The following is a 16,034-nucleotide window of genomic DNA, read 5'->3' on the forward strand; positions in this document are numbered from 1 at the left end:
TTATAGTCACGAATTAAAAATCCTACAAATTAAAATCCAAGTACAAGGTTAGAAAGCATAAAAGAGTTATAAGAACAGGATTACCCCGTTAATTGCTTATAAGGATTTATCGTGATAACAAACAAGCGACTAAGGGAATACGTAAGCGAATACATAAATGTATCAAACCCATGCAACTTCTCATGCAAGCCATGCAAATCAATTAACCTAAGAATCAATTAGAAAATTATAATGCAAATAGTAATGCTAATAGTAAGTTGATGTAGTGAATAGTGTGGAAGCATGGAAGTAGTACTTGGCTAAGGTTATAGACTTTGACAAAGGTCATGCTACTATATTTGATCAAAGATACATATCCAATATATCACATAAAATCAAGCACACTTCATCACAAGCAAGCAAGTAACATAAAAACACTCTCCCCCTTCCAAGGGAAGCTTCATTCTGCCTTAAATAGTAACCAAGAAACAAAAATCTAAAGCTCCACTTCTAGTCATGGATAAATGCTACAATTAATTCCCAAGCTTCCACATCATCAAAATAAGGTAAGATAAATCTTTTATAGCATTTCCTTGAGGTTTTTATGGTTAAATAAAATGATGAAACTGATGATGAATAGTGTCAAATAGTGACTTTTAGTGTTTTCTTGAATTTCTTGGAAAGGTCTAGGTTTCTTAAGCACACCAAGGGCTCACTAAGAATCATCCATCAATAAGAGAACCTCCCAAGCTAAGAAGAAAGGTATAAAACTTCATCCAAACTTTTTTTAAGCTTTAAGTTTCAAGAAAAGTAAGGATCTTGGATATAAACGTAGTTTTGGTAATTATTTTGTTGATTTCTTGAATTGTTAAGGTTAAAGTTTTGGACCCAATTACTTGATTTTATTGAGATGATTAAGTTATTAGATGTTGGAATGATTATTTTTGGTTGGTAATTAGTAGTTTAGAGTAAAAAAAATACGGATCGTAAACATAACGACGATAAAATGATCGAATCACGACATTGGATTTTCTGCAAAGATACATAAATTGTAAACTATTTTTTATTAAACATAAGACTTGATAATGATTGAGGTAGTTGTAAGGATCATTTAGGTACTTGAATTTCTTGATTTTGATTTACGGTTCAAAAGTTAGGTCCTTATAGTGAAAACAATTTACGCGACAAAAACTGCTACTAAATATAAATTTTTGGAAGTATAAATGATTGACTAAATATTATTCAAAAATCATGAAAAGTTCACAGAGAGTAAGAAATGGAGTATAAAAACTTCCTTAAAAATTTCAAATAAAAATATGGATTTTTCAATTTTGTAAGAATGTCGGAGCCGAGATCACGCGAGTAGAAATCCTTAAAAATCGTGAATGGAGCCGAATGGTAAAAGAAAATAAGGATAAGGGACATAAAGGATTGTGGAATGAAAACAAAGTAAACGACTACTCGTACTTTATTAAAATGACGAGAGTAAAGCGAGTCTTGCAAATTGATTATAAACATTGTGTATTTACCAAGTAACGATAAATACGATTATAAGCTAACGAAACGATAATTTTTAATTATAGATTTTCGGACTACCTCGAGAATGCCCTCCACCTCAACACGCCTAGGAAATTTTACGAACCCTACTCTACATACAGTTGTGAAGATTTGTTTTACAGCATTTCGTACAAATGCCATATTTGCCATGATAGCAATTACGAGCTTTTACGTATTGATATTGATTGAAATTACAATGCATATATCGTAAACTATGATAACGCTAGTGAGTATCATGATGATAATTTATAGACCGAGAGTCGGTCCCCTTGTATTAATTAAAAACCCAGGAATCATCCCCGAGATGTTTTGGACAATTAAGGTTCGTAATTATTTATTCCAATGGACTCGATGTACTCTTGTGAAGTATAAAAATACCTCAAATTTATTTAAAACGATTTTCAAAAATCGTATTCCCTCAACTATATTTAATTACTTGAACAATGAATATTATTTCAGGTATTCATTTAAAATTGAAAAAGTAATCTTCGACTTATATTTTCATTTTAAATTCAGTTATTTAATATTTACTAAAGATTAATCTAATTACTTAAAAGATAAATTAGTTGGGGAATATTAATATAAATATTCTTTTAAAATATAATTACTCGAGTTTTAATTATTTAATAAATTATAATTAATAATTAATTGTTTAATAAATGATTAAAAATGATTTAAAAGTCATAAAATCTATTTTAAAATATTTTTTGAGTTTCAGAAAATTATTCTAATACTTTCGGATCGTCAAAAAATATTAATTCGATATATTTGAAATATTTTGACTATAGTGTCAAAGAAAACTTCCCCTTATTTATTTATCTATTAACAATGGTCAAATCACATTATCTTGGTACTTCCTCCGAAAATTCTCGGAAGTATATATTTATACATATATGAGATGAGTTGTGTCTATCAATAAGAAAAACTGTTATTCCCTAACAATCTAACAACAGAATTACAGAAGGGGGTTGAATGGAATTCTGGTTTCTTTTGGAAATTTAAAAACTCTTTTAAATGTAAATATAACTGTGAGTGAATATGCAATAGTGCGGATTAAAAAAATTCAAGTATTCAAACACAAAATAAATAAACAAGACTATTTAAAGACTTTTTTGGTGGATTGAACTTTCCACCAGAGATATACATATATATATATTAGAGAACTCTACGATGCAAGAATACACATAGCTGCTTACAAGTGTTTTTCAAAGATGAATAAAGGGAATTCCTAATATATGAAGCTTTATTTATTTCTCAGTTCTCAATTTATTAACTACTTGCTACTTTTGGTTTATATACTACCAAGTTACATGTTGCTTCATTTCTCTATCCAGCATCTTTAAATATCTTCAAGTAAGCATGGAAATGGAAATGTTTCTTTGCTCTATAAAACCTGTAAATAGGCTTCCATATTCCTTTTTTATACAATCAACCCATGTGACTGTCAAGTCACTTTCAATTGCTATTTGAATCTGTTATCCATCGAGATTTCAGTATTATCCATCGATACTTAACTTAAGTTATCCGTAGAGTCTCTAATGGATTATCCATTAAAAGTGTCTTGAGTCATTCGTCGAGTCTTTGTAGTTTATCCGTTAAAAGTGTTTCCTTAGCAGTTGATACTCTTTCACTTATGCAAAATTACAAGACATCTCCTATTTATAATTAGCCAACCTATTTTGCATATCTTGTTAGTAGTCAACATGACTTAGAATTTCCAACAACTTTTTAAACCTCTAAGTAATTATAGTATACAGAAATGTTCTACAAAAACTTATTGAAATATAAGGTACTCTATCAATGGATGAACAAATGTCGTTATCCGTTGATAGTTAAAAAATCATTTAACTTATCTGCTTAGAGTGTTTTGTTAGGTTATCATCAAGCCTACAAAATATTCCTAACAATCTCCCCCAATTTATGTCTAATAGAATTATAGGCATAAATTTAGGTTAACTTGATGATAACAAAACACCCTAATAAAACTAATATAGTGAATAGTAGACAAATTGCAAAATGCTTCAATTAAAATTTGAACAAAGAGGGTGAAGGTGCTCCTCCAGTCTGAGCTGATCATTTCTTTCTCCTTGAATCCCTAGTATGGTCCAGTAACAAAGCCCAATTAACGAGCCCGAAACTCTGATTATTTATTAATTTTGTAATTAATAAATAAGGGAGATTAACAGCTCATTAAAAGAGTCCAATCAGTTATATAAATCTATAGAAGATAGCCCCAAGGGCACCTAGACCCACTAGGTATCTGATTCCTTTATTTTAGGACTTCTAAGTCTATCTAAAGTCTGAGAACTTGATCAACAAGTCTCCTATACCAAGTCCAATTCAAGGACTCCCAACATCTATATAAGGGGCCTCACCCCACAAATCAGAACTATATTTTTTGGCTTGATTCTCTAATTCACAGAGATACGTAGGCATCTCGTAAAGGCAGAGTTAAGCTACGAAACACGAGAGCAGCCATTAAAGGCCTTGAGCTCCCGAACCTTAGTTATAAATACAGCAAATAATAACCTTAGTTTTTTATCCATAACATTTGGCGCCGTCTGTGGGAAACGCACAACAACAAACATGGCAAAAACACGGAGAACAGTTAGAGCCCATGAAGGAGGAACACCAACGGGGACAAACCAAGTGAGTTCGTCAACTGTGGAGGTACCTCCTCATTCGACTTATGCAGACACATAAGGAGAAGCCTAGATAGGGGCAACTGAGCCTCAGCCACAAGGGACGATTCCCTCGGCTACTCAAGGTATGAATCTCCAAGTTGAACAACTACATGCACCTGTGAATTCGCGACCCATTGGATACGAGTATTCAACTATTGTGACTACTAACCCCCCTTATGGGATGCCCCTTTACCCCGAGGTTGGAGGAAGTGGGCACGCTGGACGGAGTGAAGCACGGGGGCGATCTCCCCCTACATACGAGGCTTGGCTCCTATCCCTGAGGATCAGGAATTTTCTGGTCCTTACACTGAGAGAGACTCAGAATCTTCGGATGTTGAAGTAGCCTCTAGAAGGAGACGTGCTGACAAAGAGCCGATGGCTGATGGTAGCAAACATCCTCAAAGCACCCAAGGGACGAATCCCCAAGAAGTGCAGGAAAGGATCAGAGGTCACGAGGCTGAGATTCAAAGGCTGAGACGCGATTTGGAGGCGCACCAGAACACCAGACCCCCAAAGGGGAGGAATAATCCCCCTATTATAGACCTGGAAGGTCCGATACAGAGAAGGGCCGTTGTCCCAAGGGCTGACCCAAGCAATCTTATTCCCCTTGGAGATCCGGATGATCCTACCCCGCCATTTACTGAAGAAATAATGAATGCCCATATCTCGAGGAAGTTTAAGATGCCCACTATCAAAGCTTATGATGGCACGAGAGATCCCACTAATTATGTCAGGACATTCTCTAATGCACTGTTGTTGCAACCCGTGAAGGACGCTATTAAGTGTCGGGATTTTCCTCAAACCCTGTCGGGTATGGCTCAAAGATGGTATAGTCGTTTACCCCCGAACTCTATCGGGTCCTTCAGAGAGTTGAGTCAGGCTTTTATTAAGCAGTTTATCAGTGGGATAGTGCATGAGAAAAGTTCAGCATCCCTCATGAGCATTGTATAAGGAGCAAAGGAATCCCTGAGAGAATACCTGAATCGTTTCACAAAGGAGGCTTTGAAAGTCCCGGACCTTGATGACAAGGTAGCCATGATAGCACTACAATAGGGAACTAAGGATGAATTCTTTAAGATGTCCTTGGCCAAACGCCCCCTAAAAGCATATTGCAGCTCCAAGATAGAGCCGGGAAGTACATCAAGGTGGAAGAGAGCATGAGGAAGACCGTATTGAGTAATGAGCCCAGTGGAGGCAAGAAGCGGAAAACTGACCTAGAATATATTGCTAAGGACAAGTATCCTAGAACCGAGCAAAACTCTGATTCAACCCCCAAGAAGGGAGGACCTGGGCAAAAGTTCACTGTATACACTAAGCTGAATGCTCCTAGAAGCCAGATCTTGATGGAGATCGAGAAAGATCGAGATATTCGTTGGCCTAAGCCTTTGAAGGATGATCCTGCCAAGCTAGATAAGAGCAAGTATTGCAGATTTCACAAAGATGTTGGTCATGACACCGATGAGTGTAGACAACTTAAAGATGAAATTGAGTTCCTCAGTGGAAAAGGAAGATTGAACAAATACACTGGAGAAGGAGGGGATAGAAGCAACAACGTGAGAAGGAACTTTGATGACCGAAGGAGAGATCAAGAAGATCAGGGGCAAAATCCCCAACCTAGGGGACAGGTGATAAATACAATCTTCAGAGGACCGCACCCCCGAGGGCCTGTGATCAACACAATTTTTGGAGTACCAACTGCTGCTGGGTTATCCAAGAACTCCAGGAAAGCATATGCTCGAGAAGTTATGCATATTGTTGGGGAAGCCCCGAAGAGGGCCAGGACGGGAGTAATAATGTCTTTTGATGATTCTGATCTGGAGGGTGTGAAATTTCCCCATGACGACCCGTTGATCATAACCCCGATAATAGGGAATAGCCGGGTAAGAAGGGTCCTTGTGGATAATGGTGCTTCAGTGGATATTTTGCTCCATGATACCATTTTAAGGATGGGATATAATGACTCCCAATTGACCCCAACCGACATGCCGATATATGGATTCGCGGGAGTGGAATGCCCCATAGAAGGAATAATCAAGTTGCCAACAACCATAGGACATTAACCAAGGCAAGCAACTCAGATGTTGGACTTTGTGGTGGTGAAGGCTAGTTCGACATACAACGCTATCATGGGAAGAACAGGGATACACGCCTTCAAGGCAGTCCCTTCTTCCTATCATTCAGTTATGAAGTTTCCGACCCGAGATGGGATTGGGGAAGAGAGAGGAGATCAAAAAATGGCTAGAAGTTGTTATGTGGCCTCTTTGAGGGCAGACGGAGTTGGAGGGCAGGTTCTTCCTATTGAAGACCTGGATATTCGAGAGAATGATGAGAAAAGAGGAAAGCCAGCAGAAGACTTGGTTTCAATCCCTTTAGCCCCCGAAGATCCTGAGAAGGTGACTTTTATTGGAGCCAAGCTCGAGGAGCCCCTTTGAGGGAAGTTGGTGAAATTTTTGCAAGAAAATAGTGATGTGTTTGCTTGGTCGGCAGCTGATATGCCAGGAATAGATCCGGAACTGATCACTCACAAGCTGAATGTGGATCCAAGTCGGAAGACGGTGAAACAAAAGAAAAGAAGTTTTGCTCCAGAAAGGCAAGAAGCTATAAAACAGGAAGTGGAAAAGCTCTTAGAGGCTGGTTTCATTGAGGAGATTCAATTTCCAGAGTGGTTAGCAAACCCTGTCATGGTGAAGAAGGCCAATGGAAAGTGGAGGATGTGTGTGGACTTCACTGATCTAAATGATGCATGTCCTAAGGATTGTTTCCCGTTACCAAGAATTGATACTTTGATAGATGCCACTGCTGGGCATGAAATGCTTAGCTTCATGGATGGATTTAGTGGATACAATCAGATCATGATGCATAAGGAAGACATTCCAAAGGTATCATTCATCACTGACTTTGGTGTTTATTGTTATCTTGTTATGGCATTTGGTCTCAAGAATGCAGGAGCCACCTATCAAAGGTTGGTAAATAAAATTTTTAAGGATCTTATTGGCAAGACTATGGAAGTATATGTTGATGACATGTTAGTCAAGAGTCTAGTAAAGACTGATCATATAACCCATTTGAGGGAAGCTTTCGAGATCCTGAGGTACCACAAGATGGTGTTAAATCCAACGAAGTGTGCTTTCGGAGTAGGATCTGGAAAATTTTTGGGATTGATGGTCTCCAAGAGAGGGATCGAGGCCAACCCCGATAAAATAAAGGCAATCCTAGACATGGAACCACCAAAAACCGTCAAAGATGTTTAGAAGCTCACAGGAAGGGTTGCTGCGCTGGGACGATTCATCTCCAAGTCAGGAGACAAGTGCCTGTCGTTCTTCAAGTCCTTAAAGAAGGTAAAAAATTTTCAATGGAGTGAGGAAAGCGAGAAGGCATTCAAGGAATTAAAGAAATATATGGCACATGCCCCATTGTTGGCCAAGCCAGCTTTGAATGAAGTCTTATACTTGTATTTGGCCTTTTGAGAGGGTGCCTTGAGCGTTGTGTTGGTTAAGGAGGAACTGAAAATCCAGAAAACCGTATACTATGTCAGCAAGATTTTGCATGGAGCTGAGTTGAATTATTCAACCATGGAGAAGTTTGCTTCAGCCCTGGTAATGGCTTCGAGAAAGCTCCTTCCTTACTTTCAGGCTCATCAAATTGAGGTTTTAACGAATCAACCCTTGAGAAATATAATCCACAGTCCTAAGGCTAGTGGGAGACTGATCAAATGGGCGATAGAGCTAGGAGAATTCGACATCAAGTATAAGCCACGAATGGCAATAAAAGCCCAGGCATTGGCCGACTTCGTGGTGGAATGTACCATACCCAACCAAGAAGTCGGGGGGCAGGAGGATACCATACCTCAAGATAAGGAAGTTAATAAGGAGGACAAGGAAAAAGTAGATAAGGAGAAAGAATATTGGGTCCTTTATTTCGATGGAGCATCAAAAACAAATTCAAGTGGAGCAGGTTTGGTTTTACAAAACCCTGATGGGTTCTTGATTGAGTATGCCATGAAGTTAGACTTCCCGACCACAAATAATGAGGCAGAATATGAAGCTCTGATAGCTGGCCTTGGCTTAGCAGGGACACTTAGAGTCCAGAACTTAAAAGTCTATGGAGACTCGAAGCTGGTCATATCCCAGGTAAAGGGAGAGTTTGAGGCAAGGCATGATACGATGGCTAAGTATGTCCGCCTAGTAAGGGCTGTGATGACCCAATTCGATGAATGCCATATTGAACATATTCCGAGGGCGGAAAATGCTAAGGCAGATGCGTTATCAAAGTTTGCTTCATCCGAGATAGAGGAAAGTTCGGGAAGTGTATACTTCCGCGTTCTGAAGACACGGAGCATTAATGTTAAGCTTATAGCTCCTATAGGTCTGGGGACTTCATCGATTGATCCCATTAAGTCTAATATTCAAACCGGATGGTTGCCAAACGATGCTACTGAAGCACGGAAGTTGGTTGTTCGAGCACTAAGATATTCTTTAATAGATGGGATTTTGTATAAAAGATCTTTTGTGGTGCCTTACTTAAGGTGTCTCAGGCCTGATGAGGCACGTTTGGCTCTTGAAGAAGTACATGAAGGCATATGTGGGCAACACTTGGGGGCAGAGCATTAGCTCATAAGATGACCCGTTTAGGCTTCTATTGGCCAGAAATGATGGTTGATGCCAAAGAATATGTGAAAAAGTGTGACCGCTGTCAGAAGCATGCACCTGTTGTTAGACAACCCCCTGATATGCTGACATCCGTCAACTCACCTTTCCCCTTTGCTATGTGGGGAATGGATATACTTGGGCCTTTCCCCATGTCCATGGCACAAAGGAAGTTTTTGATTGTAGCCATCGATTATTTTACCAAGTGGATTGAAGCCAAGCCCTTGGACAAAATCACAAGCAGGTTGCACAATTCTTGTGGAAAGTATTATGTGCCGGTATGGAATTCCCCGCATCCTAGTCACTGACAATGGAACACAATTCAACAATGAGGAATTCAAGAAGAATTGTGAAGATAACGAAATTGAGTTACGATTCACTTCTGTAGCTCATCCGCAAGCCAATGGGCAAGCGGAAGTGGCAAATCGGATAATCCTGGATGGACTAAAGAAGAGGATCGAGAAGTTGAGGAATAACTGGGTAGATGAAATACTCCCAATACTATGGGCCTATAGGACCACCTGTAGAGTCACGACTGGAGCAACTCCCTTCATGTTAGCATATGGGGCAGAAGCAGTTGTTCCCGTAGAGATATCACATTCCTCTCCCAGGATTCAAGCTTTCAATGCTGAGAAGAATGAGGAAGGGCAAAGACTAGCCCTGGATCTAATTGATGAAGTGCGAGACGAGGCACATGCGAAAATACTGGAGTATCAGAAAAAGGCTTCATTCTACTACAACCTAAGGGTTAAAGAAAGGTTCTTTAAACACGGTGACTTAGTCTTGAGGAAGGTGGAAGCTTCTGGTGTAGGGCAGAAAGGGAAGCTTGCCCCAAATTGGGAAGGGCCGTACAAGGTCAAGAGTGTACAAGGTAGAGGAACCTACAGGCTGGAGACTATGGATGGTGTTGAAGTCCCGAGAACTTGGCATGCACAAAACCTGAAGGTTTACTATGTGTGAAGCCATTAAACATGATTCTCACTTGTCAAGGTGACAAGTAGGTTGAAAATCACCTTGAAGCTTTGCTTGCTTAGGATTTACATGTTTTAGCTTTATTTTTCAGGATTATTAGGAGTTGTGTAAGGGATGAATCCCAAGAGTTTCCATAAACTTGTTTTACAATTGTTTAGTTCATCTTATCATAGAACTGTTTGGTGCATACTATATGATTAAGTTTGCTTATCTATTTTAGTACAAGTACGAGGAAAGTAAGGAACAGCTCTTAAAAGGCTAGCAAACTAATAGTACAAGTACTTGAAAGGATAGTAGAAAAGCAAACAAATAACTTAAAATAACATAATAAACCCCGAAGGGTAATAAGTTCGAGATATGAATAAGTCAATACATAAAAAACCACGATGGGCCAAATAAGAAAAATGAACTACTCAAGATCCTTGAAAAATTCATCATCAACGTTTCCCTCATCAGCAGCAGTAGAAGAGGGAACGGGCATAGGATCAGCATCTCGAGGAGAAACAGCAGTGGCCTCAGCGGAAGTAGTCAGAGTAGGAGAGAGAGGAATATACTCAAGAAGAGGCTCTTTCCCAGGAATAACAGGGACTGGATAGGTTGTGAGAGTCACCTCCGGCATCTTCTTCCCAATCTCCTCCACTATCTGCTCCTAACAACTAGAGAAGGTCTCCGGGAAGTTAGCGTCGTACTCAGCATTTAGGACATCCTGAAAGTCCTGAGATGCCTTATACTCAGCCATCACCTCAGCCCGGGCCCTCTGAGCATCCAGCTTCAGCTTACGAACTTTCTCCTTTTCATCCGCCAGCTCCTTCTCTATGTCACAGAAACGAGTGAAGTTGGCCTCAGAAGCCTTGAGGTACATGTCCCTATCTCTCTCAGAAATGGTCAGGCTAGTCCTCACATCCTTCAGATTGTGAAGGGCAGCCTAGAGATAGGTATTCATCTGCACGAGCATAATACAGTAAGTAAGTATGAAAGAATTGAAAAATAGTCAAAAAGGAGACAAGGAAGAGGCTTACAGAAGCCACGGCCTGAGCACCCAGACGCTCAATCTGTAGGTCATCAGAAGACTCTACTATCTCAGCCCTGTCACGAGGCATAATCACACTCTCGGACCAAACAGCGGCAGCCTCAGAACTCCCTACCACTGTGTCCCTCATCTGAAGGCCCTAAGTGACAGTGAAATGAGAGGTATCCTCATCAAGGCTAAGGGGCCTCTGGGATAAAAAGGTAGGGACGGCCTCCTGAACTGTGACTGAAGGGCTGTCACCAATCCTGACCCGCTTGTTGCGATAGGTCTCAACAGCAGAGCCCTTGGCAGCACGGGCCTCCCGCTTCTTGAAGATCGTGTCCAAAGCTGCCCTAGCTGCAAAAAGATACGGGCACGTAAGAAGAAGGACAAATAAGGAATTAAGAAAATGGAATAAAACAGGAAAGAAATACCCTAGGGACCTAGGTCGCTTAGACCTAAATCTTGCAAATTACCCTCTGAAAGGATGAGAGCGCAATGATGCAAGTTATCAGCTGTGTTGGCCTTGATGGCCGCATCCTCATCTATCCCCAATTTTAGGTCTCTTAAAGACCCGTCTATACTTTTTGAGAAGTTGGGCCTGAAAAATGGTCCCAACCTTCCTCGGAATCCAGAAACATATAAAACCACTCGCTCTTCCAAGTTGGGTACAAGTCAGGGTTGGTGCCAGAAATAAAGCAGAAGCGGGCCAAGGATCTATGAACTATTTTGACCCATCCTTGGTCCTCAGAAGCATTTACAAATTTAAATAAACAGCGAAAGACACAAACATTGGGCTCAAAACCGTGTTTACGTGATTGGGCCATATAACAGTGAATAAAATGCCAAGAATTGGTTGTGAGTTGGGTCGGACAGACTCGGGCCTCAGCCAAAAGGTGAAAAACGAAAGAATGAGGAGGAAGGCGAAAACCAGCATAGAAGGTTTCCTTATAGACCCGAATGGCACCAGGCTTTGGGTAACAGGCCCTATCATTTGGGCCTGGAGCCTCGGCCCTATAAGGGTGAGAAATGCCAAAGAGGCGAGCTATGGTACCTACTTGTTCTAGACCAAATCGAGAAGGGTAATTGTATGCTTCTAAGTGTAACATATTAGGGAAGGCTTGCCCGAATTCGGTTAAAAGATCCCTAAGAGAAATAACTGAGGAATGGACAAGAGATTTTTTACCTCGGCTGGCTCTAGATGGACGGGCAACAGCTTGGGGAACCTGGGAGTGGGATGAGTCGGAATCCGCCATGGATGAAGACTGAAACCCAGGAAGCTCTTGAAGATAAGAGAAGAAGATGAAGATTCAAACGGAATCTTCAAAATAAGCCCAGAAAGCGGTGGTGTAGAAAGCCGGAAATCGCTTTAAGGTGGCGATTCTTGAGAGAATAGTTGCAGAGTGGAAAAAGTTAGAGGTGAAGAAATTTTTGTGGAAGTGAAGTGTGAGAAATGAACTCACACTCCACCCCTTATATAAAAGAGCCTGTGGAAGCTCAAACGTATCTGGGCCAAAGGAAATGGGCCTAATAAAGGCGGGAAGCCCATGAAGTTTGAATTTTGAAAAGATCTAGAATGTTCTAAACCAAAAAAAGTCAAAATTCGCGGAATAAATCAAGGCATGAAAAGCCCAACCACGCCTAAAGGACATGATTCCTAGGCGTGGTGCAAAACATGTCTCCTAGGCACGGGTACACAACGCCTAGGCATTATAACCGAATTAACCTCCAACAACGCCCAGGACGCAAGTTTCCTAGACGCTGTTGGAAGGATGTCTCCTAGGTGTGGGTACACAAGGCCTAGGAATTATGGACGAATTAACCTCCAACAACGCCCAGGACGGAAGTTTCCTAGATGCTGTTGGAAAGATGTCTCCTAGGCGTGGGTACACAACGCCTAGGAATTACCAACGGATTGGCCCTCAACAACGCCCAGGACGCAAGTTTCCTAGACGTTGTTAGAAGTGTGGCTCCTAGGCGCGGATCAACAACGCCCAGAAAGCATCAGCCTCCAACAACGCCCAGGACGCAAGTTTCCTAGATGTTGTTAGAAGTGTGGCTCCTAGGCGTGGATCAACAACGCCCAGGAAGCATCAGCCTCCAACAACGCCCAGGGAGCATTGTTCCTAGACGTTGTTAGGAAACTGTCTCCTTGGCGTGGATCAACAACGCCCAGGAAGTATCAGCCTCCAACAACGCCCAGGGTACATTGTTCCTAGACGTTGTTAGGAAACTGTCTCCTAAGCGTGGATCAACAACGCCTAGGATGCATTGAGCAGCAAAATTCTATTTTTCTGATTATTTAATTAGAAAAAGGGGATAAAATCCGGACAATTGCTAATAAATTCCCAATAAATAGGGAAAATAAGCAAAAAATCCCAGAAAATGAAGAAAATTAAAAAATAATTTTCAAAAATAATTTCTGTTGAATATTCTTGAAAATTTAGGGAAAAATACCTGTGAGTACTAGTAAATTAAGGGAAAAATCCCCGGAATTAAGGGGAAATTCCTGTAAATTCGGAAAAAATCCCAGAATTTAGGGAAAAACCCAGAAGATTAAGGGTAAATCCCAGAATTAAGGGAAAAGTTCCTGGAAATTAAGGGAAAATTCTAAAAAAATTAGGGAAAAATCTCAGAAATTAAGAGAAAATTCTTGAAAAATACCAGAAAATTCCTAAAAAGAAGGAATAAGGTAAGGAAAATAATAGAAAGGTTATAAAATAAACCTGAAGTCGTGTGCAAGGCAAATCATTGTAAATGTGTAGGTCGCTCCACACTTTACGCAAAAATGACACCCTGGAAGGGAACAAATGAACTTAACTTCTGCGAAATCTTTTACGGTTTCTCAGAAGTTGGGGGCAAATGATATGGGCCTAAAATTAGCCTAGAAATATAATTAATGTTGAATTAATTAGACCTTGTATGGTCCAGTAATGAAGCCCAATTAACGAGGCCCGAAACTCTGATTATTTATTAATTTTGTAATTAATAAATAAGGGAGATTAACAGCTCATTAAAAGAGTCCAATCAGTGATATAAATCTATAGAAGATAGCCCCAAGGGCACCTACACCCACTAGGAATCTGATTCCTTTATTTTAGGACTTCTAAGTCTATCTAAAGTCTGAGAACTTGATCAACAAGTCTCCTATACCAAGTCCAATTCAAGGACTCCCAACATCTATATAAGGGGCCTCACCCCACAAATCGGAACTATGTTTTTTTGGCTTGATTCTCTAATTCACAGAGATACGTAGGCATCTCGTAAAGGCAGAGTTAAGCTACGAAACACGAGAGCAACCATTAAAGGCCTTGAGCTCCCGAACCTTAGTAATAAATACAACAAATAATAACCTTAGGCTTTTATCCATAACACCAGCCTCTTGTCATTTTCCTCAATTTGATTTTGAAGTTGTCTAAAGAATTCAGCCTCATTTTTATTATTGAGATCCAAAATCTCTTGCATGTCTTTGAGTGTATCATTACTTGATATTTGTAGCTAGTATTCAAGTCTGAAAAATCTTTTGACACCCTTTTCATCTATGAACTCCATCATCCAATAAGGTCTCAAATGCACTGTATCAGTATATGTGAACAAGAATTATCAAGGTGTAATTGATATAGAAAGTTGGATATATATCACTATTCTGAACTTAGAACAGGGAAAAAACTTGCCTGACGCGCACTTACCTCGTATGATTCATTTCCTTCTGTCTCTTGCTTGATTCGCCTTGTTAGTACTGAACCTATCATGGAAAGATATTCGTTTAGATAACTTATCTCGTACGCGTATCTCGAATTGATACCACGTAACCCTAATAGTCTACCCATTCGATTCTATCTGACTCGCATATAATTATATAACACATAAGGTTCACATAATCACGTCAAGCACATAGCACATAAGGCACATAATTAATTTTAGACTTATAATTATTTTTAGAATCGATACTAGACTTATACTCGCATTAACAAACACTATCTGGTTCGATTTCTAATTTTTTGGGATTCATTAAACTCGTTTCTACCCCTAATAGGGCCTATAAACAATTAATTACCTTAAGCCGACTCGCTTTCGAAAGAGATTATGATTTATAATTATTTTTAATGGATTTGGGTCATTTTTCTGAGTCTAAGTGTCTTCGTTTAACTCGAATTGGATTAACAGTTTAATTATTATGCAATAAACAAGATTTAATTAATTATAAATCAATTATAATTACTTAATCATAATTAATTAAACCTTAATTATATTTTTAAATAATTATTTAAGAATTATTGTATTTTAAAATAATTATTCCCTATTTTTTTTAAAATTAATTACAATTAATTATAAATTATTTGATTAAATCGATTACTTACAATTGGTTATTCGATACGAATAATTATTACGGAATCGGATTGCATAAATAAATGAACGCTCGAACATCTATTTTCAAATTCTCGAACACTACTCGTATAATTACGAGTTACTCGTATTATTCGATTAAATATCGATTTATTAATCAAATTATTTGATCTATTTAACCTTATTTATTAATTAATTACTTAACTATTAAATAATAGATAATCATATAAATAATTAGATAAACAATTAAATAAATAAATAAATAATTTCGAATTTCTAAATTAATAAAATAATTTAGAAATTAATTATAAAATAATTCAGATTTTTAAATCTTATTTTTAATTGATTTTTAGAATTATTAAAACTGATTTTCTATTTTATAAAATAAAAATAAATAATTAAAATTCAGAAACAAAAAACAAGGAAACAGGTCAAGGGTTTTTGGATCGAACACCGGGTTGAAACCAGGTCGTCCAAGAACAGCCACAGCGGAAACGACGCCGGTGGGTTTTCTGGCGAAGCAATTTGGCCAAAACACGGCAATTCCAGGCCGATTCAAGCTGCAGAATCATTCCAATCCCTCTCCACAGTACAGCCGTCGAATCCTCTACAGACACCGACGTCCTCATCATCTTCTTTGGTGAAAACTGCCACGAACGCCGGCGACTCCTCAAGTTTTCGATGAAGTCGGTTTCAGGCCGATTCGTGCATCGTTTGAACAGATTTTTACATGATTTCGATTGCAAACATCTTCTTATACATAACCCAATCATCAATTACCTCTCCTCATCCCTACAACTAAAAATCCGATCAAACCAAGAACTATTCCGGCCAAACTCT

The sequence above is a fragment of the Apium graveolens genome, chromosome 2 (genome assembly GCF_009905375.1).
Source record: "Apium graveolens cultivar Ventura chromosome 2, ASM990537v1, whole genome shotgun sequence".
Taxonomy (NCBI): domain Eukaryota; kingdom Viridiplantae; phylum Streptophyta; class Magnoliopsida; order Apiales; family Apiaceae; genus Apium; species Apium graveolens.